At 37.5% G+C, this 7,546-nt stretch overlaps 1 long non-coding RNA gene across 1 annotated transcript; it reads right to left on the bottom strand.

Moving 5' to 3' along the window:
• Positions 1 to 2,433: 2,433 nt before the first annotated feature.
• Positions 2,434 to 4,861, bottom strand: LOC139124485 (uncharacterized). Its single transcript, XR_011549925.1, has 2 exons — positions 4,507 to 4,861; positions 2,434 to 3,211 (listed from the first exon to the last, which is right to left on the bottom strand). It is a non-coding gene; the product is annotated as an uncharacterized lncRNA (long non-coding RNA).
• Positions 4,862 to 7,546: the final 2,685 nt, after the last annotated feature.

Raw genomic sequence — 7,546 nt, 5'->3', positions numbered from 1 at the left:
AATATCAAACAAAAAAGCATCTCAGAATGATATTAAAGAAGAAAGAAAGTATTTCGACGAGACTAAATAGTATCAGTTATTCTTCGTTTTGTGTTTGCTTTCATTGTATTATTTCAGAAACGTCGTCGATAAAACGATCCCTTCCATAAGAAGTTTTATCGTAATTGTCGAGATGGTACCAGTCTTGTTTATATATATGTGTGCAAAGTGCGCGCAGGTCCTTACTTAATAATTATTAAATATCCGATCGTAAATGCGAATTGGTATGTGCCAACACTGGATTAAACAGCCGAGGTATACCAGTACAATGGCTCCACACATACATTGGACTTCTATCGACAAGCAAACAAATCTATGCTGTTACTTCTGATTTTGTATACAGATCTTGTGCAAAGAGTTCATCAAAAAGTTTATTTGCAATTTAATCTTAGCTTCGATAAGATAATTTCTAAGGCGTTATAAGGGAAGTATTGCTAAGTCAATGGTCGCAGGCTAATTTTCATTGACGACTGAATTTTTGATTCCAACACTATAATATTATCAAAGCTGTACTTTGCAGTTAATATTATTAAAGCTGTACTTTATCATTTTTACTTTTGAAAGTTGAAAACTTGTAATCCAAATAGCATGTTGTTCAAAGTTACCCGTCTTCAATTCACAGTTCGGGAGAATCTACTTGTTGCATTAGAAAAAATAATTTCTACTTCACTCTCTAATGATTCGTACATTCACATTTCTCGCCATGTGATCTTTGGCATGTGATTCTCATGCTGATTGAAATTACCACGCGGAAGTAAACACGTCCGAGGCGTTTTTATTCTAACAAGACATCTGAATGCGGGTAGGGGGACTCCTTGCTACATATACCTGGAATCATCATCGCTTGTCATAAATGACATTTGCGAAATATGAAACTTTAAATAGGTAAATTGGTAATAAAATGTTTTTGAGGTATATACCATGCTGCTTGGCTGTTGAATCGACTGTAAATTTGTCTTGGTCTTAACATCTATGTGATAGTAAGGTGTCAAGTTGTACCTTGTTGTCCTTGCAAGGAGTAGTTGCTTTAGATTAGCCGACAATATATTATCCCTGAGTAACTAGTTAGAACATAAACGATTCCTGCTACTATGTTCATCTTTTTTTTTCTTTTTTTAACGATGTGATGTTTTTTTCCTGGCATCGTACTATTGTGAGATCTTTGTACAACCAAAATCTTCAGAAAGTTTATCAGATTTAGTGCAGTAATTCAGGATATAGATTTCTAATTACAAACATATTTCCCTGTGTAAACGCCCGACTTTACAACAGAAAACAATTGGGTTGGTCCATACCATGATGGTGAAAGTTTAAAGCCAATCTGGGCTGCCAGCCTAATTATGAAAAGTCATTGAATATGTCGATTAGTAATTCATTGACAGGATATTGCCAAATGTCTTTGCATGCTATATAACACCGTGCGAATCATTCTTCCTAAGTTTTATAATCTTTAGTGCACTGCTTCTGGACATTCCCCCTATGTACAAAAATTCAAGAAATATGCAAATCAGCAATTTATTGAATCAATAACGCTCAATGTCATTGCATTTTATTACAACACTATGAGATGAACATTTGTACCAAGTTTCATCAAATTTGATGCAGTATAGCAATAGAATTTATTGGAGCGTTTGTTTGTTTGTTTATCCTAGCTTACACAGTAACTCTGTAGTACAGGGTTACTGTGCAAAATTAGGCAACAGGACGATAAATTACTTAAAATATCCCAACATTTGAAATCTAAAGTGGCTGCCATCCCTGTGGTAACTTTATCCCAGTAGGGAAAACTTTTTCGATTTACAGTAAGTAAAAGCATTTAATTACACCAAGAGCTGCAACAAGGGGTAGACTAAAATGCATTGTAAAAAGTTTGAGAGTCTGAATATCTGTTCCCAGGCATATAACGGTATGGTAATTGGTTCAATGGTAAAACTATGAAATTCATAACAAGGCAATATTAATGTAGTATGAAGTTTCTGTAACATAAACAGTCAATGTTTTTCAGCGTATTTAACTTTTGATCTGTCATGGACGACGATCTTCATCAGAATGAGAAAAAAAGAGATGAATAATTTATAGTTGACCACTAGATGGCGGTGTGCTCAACTGATTGTAAATATGGGGTATTCTAAGACCCCCATCTCTGTTTATTCGTGGATAATGACGTCTAATGTTAATGCTTCTCGGATCTTCTTTGGCAAGTCATACTGTGCTGAATCAATGATAAAAATGGAATTCCAATGGATATGGTGATGAAATTGCTGAAGATCTTCATCCATGAAAGATTGAAAGCTCAATACGCTGAAAAACATGACTGCTTGTGTTATAGAAACCTGCATACTACATTTAATCTGTCAAGCTGATGAATATCTTTGGACATTAGGCAATATTAAGTAAACTTTGTCTAACATTTTTCTTTATTGAACAGTTAAACATCAATGTTAACTACAAAAAACAAATTACACATTCAAATCATGGGTGTAAACCTTTGATGTCGATACAACAGCTTGAATAATTTAAGCAATGTTAGGAAACACAGACATCGATAAAATACTGGACTAGTGTCGTCGGTTTCGAACCTATAAAATTTGAGAAAGACAAATATCGAAACTTATAAGAGAGGATTTTTCAAGTACCATGGATAGAATATTAATGAACAAGTACGTAATTGTGAATTGCTATGGAGAATATTGATCTTCTAGGGATTGTTCATCGGTGAATGTGTACTGACCCTTCCTTCTCTTGGTTTGTTAGCTTAGACTGTACATATCATCTATTCTTGCAATAGAGACATAACAGCATTGGCACATTGTTTCAGCATCTTAAATCAATGTGGCACTATTCAAGATCAAATATGAATTTTCATATCCTAAAGACAGATTGGACAAAAACCAAAGTGTTCCTGGTAATTTGTTCTTCAGACTAGCTTATGTGATAGGTTAGTTACATCACCACGAGGTTGTTACAGGGTGGCAGGTAGGAAAACCCTCCTGCCGACCCTGCTGACTTCCTCATCAGCCATTTTGACGATAAAAAACGCCAAGAGTGTGAGGCGTTTAGTACTGGACCACCCTTAATGTCCAACTTTTAGTCACAGTCCCATCCATTATTGTTCAACAGGTCCTGGTCAAGTTCTGATTAAGGGCTTCCTCCCGATTCACTCCTTTGTACCCTGCCATGGAAACAGACAGATCATCTCATTATCATACTGTGGCACAATTAAAGATGAAATATCAAATATTTTTTTTACATTTGTCTGATTTTAGGATCTATGTCAAAACTTCACAATAATGTGTGTTTTTTACCAGACTGGTCCCCAATACACATATTACAATGTCTCTGTTACAACTAGTATGACATCAGGAACATGAATAGACAACATGAGACATTTCCAAAGTTTTGATACATTGGCCTAACATATGTTTCTTGTTCTACTCCCGAAAGCATGTTGAGATACCCAGTATTCAGCTAGTAAACTCAGCCTGTACAGGTGTAGACGGCATTTTTATAATTGACAAGTGAGTTCTAGTCCAAACAATTGAAACTATCACAGTGCATCTACACATGTAGCTGCTATGTTGGCGAGTTAAATGGGTTTTGCTTCGATATGCTTTGGACACTTGATCAAGAATAGTCAATATTGATGTGCAAAGTAAAAACAAAGTGAAAAGATCTTCTACAGTTAAAGCTACTGGCCCTATACTGACTGACTGATCAACTTATCTAATCATCAACACAGCCCTACAACGCGTAGTAAAATATTTTGCTACTATGGGAGTGCAGTGGCGTTGACTTAATTGATCAACTAATCCGCTGATACCGACAGGCGATTAGCAAGTCGGCAATGTTTGAGGAGCAATTAATGTGGTATGTACACAGCAGATTGGAGAAGAGATAAGGACTTGTAGGTAATACAGAAGTCAGACGGTTTGGAGTCAGAAGATACCCCCACAGTATTATCAGCATATTATCAGCAGCTCGATTCACAGCTGCAAGCAACTGGCAACATTTCAGTTTCTCTTTCGCCTTCGGTTACGAGTTAACAAATAAAAATGTTCAATAAACACCCACGTCCCACTGTGACCTTAAAAAAGGTCACAACATCCGCCATAACAAATCATGAATATTCATAGCCTGTTTTGTTGACCGCTGCAGCACTGAGAACGACTTTTCTGTTTTAAGTATTTCTCTAACAGGACAATTAGTTCGACAAAGAGACACTGGCATAGATGAAAACGAGATCGCAAAAATATAAGCGTGTAATATTAGTACACCAGGCTCAAAAATTAAAAAGACAGCTGGACCCGTGAATATATCCATTTGCGAGGGAGACAGCCTGCAGCCTCCATTTTGAACGATCAAAACGATAGCAAAGCATTAATTGTTCAACCATGGTTGGCGACACGTTCAGTGAACGACATCGGTAACAAACACAGCACATAGACGTCGAGACACAGGACAACTTACCTTTCCCATTTTGTGGAGCTTCTTACTAATCTCCTTTTTCTTTATCTCGCTGTTTCTGTATTTTGTGACCGTCACACGGACGTCATGGTTGGGATCGAATCGCTTGGTCTGTTCGACTTCTTTTCTCGTTCGCCCTTTACCACTTGAGTGACTTGGAAGGTCTTCAAAGTTGTAGTAATCATACTCGTCGAAGTATTCCTCCATGTTTCAGATAAGCTCAAATACAGAACGAACAAATATCAGAGATGTCAAGCGCGGTGTTGAACGAGGTTTCGAAAGCCCAGATATCAGCAAATATATTGAGATAAGCTGAAATAAGGTTTTGTTTATATACCCTGAATGGTATGCAGTTACTAAACAAACGTCTGATTGGCTGAAATCAAACGTGTATGTAAATCTAGGGAATATATAGTACCCTATATTACAGGGTCAATGCAGTCATGCCCTGATATGTACCTAAACTTAGGATCATGATATCATCAATTATTTCCCAACAGAATGATGATGCAATCCAGCAGAAAAGTTTTTTATCGGCGCTTCTGTCTTCCATCGCGTCGAATCACACGGGCTGTCCGTGTTCTAAGTAAGGTTATGCCTCGAAGTTTGAAGTCTTCTTTATGTGACGGTGAAATGAAATGCTGAAAGGCGCCATGCTTTTACCGTTAAAATTATAATATAATAACATCGTATTTGCCAAAATCCTTGTTCCTGATAGCCCTAAACTGTCGTAATCCACCGATTTCCCTACAATGCCATGGACAGGCAGGTCTAAAATCACCGCACCGTTAACGGAATAACACGGTCGCTAAGCGACACGCTACACAAGTTTTTCCCCGCTCAGTAGTTCTCCACAGAAGTATTTTCTCAACTGCCCCAAACTTATGCATATCACGGTTCGCAACATCTGAGTTGGCAGAACAATAATCCATACAAATCAATAAAACACAGGTTAATATTCACCTCTTAAACATCACGCGGCTAGCGCCGGTGACGTAAAATGATCCGAGGGTTGAAGTCCGCGAAGGGTGTACGACCCTGGCTCTCCATGTTACCGAGGCTGGATTAGAAGTTAATCCGATTATCAGGCAACATATCCGTTATTCTTGTCATCTGTTGTCATGGAAACTTGACCGGGTACATTGATTTGACTTTCCGGAATCGAAGGGTTACTTTTCTGCTAGATACAAAACGACCGTCTATAATTCCTATAACTAATTTTTTTCAAAGTACTTTTTATTGGTTTTATGTAGTACAGTACACACGGTATAAAAGGCGCATAAAGTGAGAAGTATACATGATTAATATCACCATGACAGCGAAAAAGTTTCGCAACAGAAGAATGATAACTACCCGAGGAATCGTTCACATTTCCTTAGGGAAAGTTTGAGCAAGAGTTTAATGCTAATCCTGATTCCAGAAGCTGAAAACTTAATTTTTTTTTAATTTTTTACAAAGGAATGCGAATCAATATAAAACCTACAACTCACCTACCCGCATGTTACCGTATACACACGTTTTTATCTGGCCTAAGTTACAGGGCTCGTCTATGAAGAACACAAGTATGGCAATGAAATTTTGCCATGATGGGTATTTCCGAAATCTAAAATTGTAGTCCGGTAAACAGCTCAGAGTATCAAAGCCGATCTCATTTACTTACTTATTTATTTATTTATATATTTATTCAGTACAATTTTAGCATAACATTTTTTGACTGGGTACAGGGACTCAAATAGGTGGTTAACACATAGACCCAAGCAAGGACCCGGAAGTCCCCCCAACCCTATGTTAATGACATTACCACGTCCGTTGCCCCCATTGATGATACGGACATCGACGCCTCTATCGATGACATCCGGCAGAAGACCAGACGATATCGGTCAAAACTGTAAGATTAAGACGTTTTTTTTTCGCAGTGACCGACAGGTTGAACAACCTGGTTGAGCGATCTGGTCGAACACAAATGAGACCTTTTTGAATGTAAGTGCCTTGCCCATCTACAGAACTTTATATTAACTACTAGATTTCGAAAGAATGCAAAGAATTTCTGTTCGTTTTGTTGAGCTGTTAGTGTCAAATATACGGCTTAAAATAACCATGCACCAACATGGGAGGCAAGCTAGAGCGACGGAATTTTCCGTTGGCTCGATGCCAGCGACATGCAACACTTTAAAGGCAGCGAATTCTACCTGACCTAACAAAAGGAGACAAAGTTTGTTTATTGTAACAATAAAGCAACATTGAAAATTTAGCTGAATTTGATAAAATATAATCTTATAGTTGATTTTTACAAGTTGGCAAAAAAAAACCATACGTACAAAAGAAATTTTAGACTCGACAAGTTATGATTCCGTGTACAGTCTCATGTCAACACAACTGCTGAGCGGGTTTCGTCTACAATTATCCGACTTGTTGAATTCCAACACACGTACACGACTATAATATAACGTTGCTATAGTTGCAGCGGCGTATTGAAGTGATGTTCGCTACGAATTAAATTTGGTACAAGTTTTGTGAATCAACTATTTTTAGCTCACGTGTTCACACGTGGGCTAATGTCATAGCGATGTCTGTCTGTCTGTCCGTGTGTGTTGGTGTGTGTGTGTGTGTGTGTATATGTGTCTGTCAGACCTGTTTGTTTACACGATAACTCAAAGACGCCTGAAGAGATTCAAGTCAGATTTGGTACACAGGTACCATATGCTACTTGCAAGAACTGATTAGATTTTGCTTAGTGTTGTTCGCATATTAATGAACTTATGCAATATCATTTTTTCCGTACGATGGTTTCCCTATGGAGACGGTAATGACAGTGTTGGCATATCAAGAAATACTGCACAAAATTTCATGAAACTTTTCACAGATGACAATCTCAGAACATAATGATGACACTATGAGTGTCATGGCAATTATCTGCTCAATTGCATATTTAAGAACTTTTATTATTAGTGACATAACTCTGGAATTCCTGCACCAAATTTGATGATACGTGCAACAAATATTGATCTGATATATATCTAATTATACTTTGAAGCATTGGGCA

The sequence above is a fragment of the Ptychodera flava genome, assembly GCF_041260155.1.
Source record: "Ptychodera flava strain L36383 chromosome 23 unlocalized genomic scaffold, AS_Pfla_20210202 Scaffold_24__1_contigs__length_23054250_pilon, whole genome shotgun sequence".
NCBI lineage: Eukaryota > Metazoa > Hemichordata > Enteropneusta > Ptychoderidae > Ptychodera > Ptychodera flava.
The sequence above is the reverse complement of the archived record's forward strand: the minus strand, read 5'-3'. Positions and strand labels throughout refer to the sequence as shown.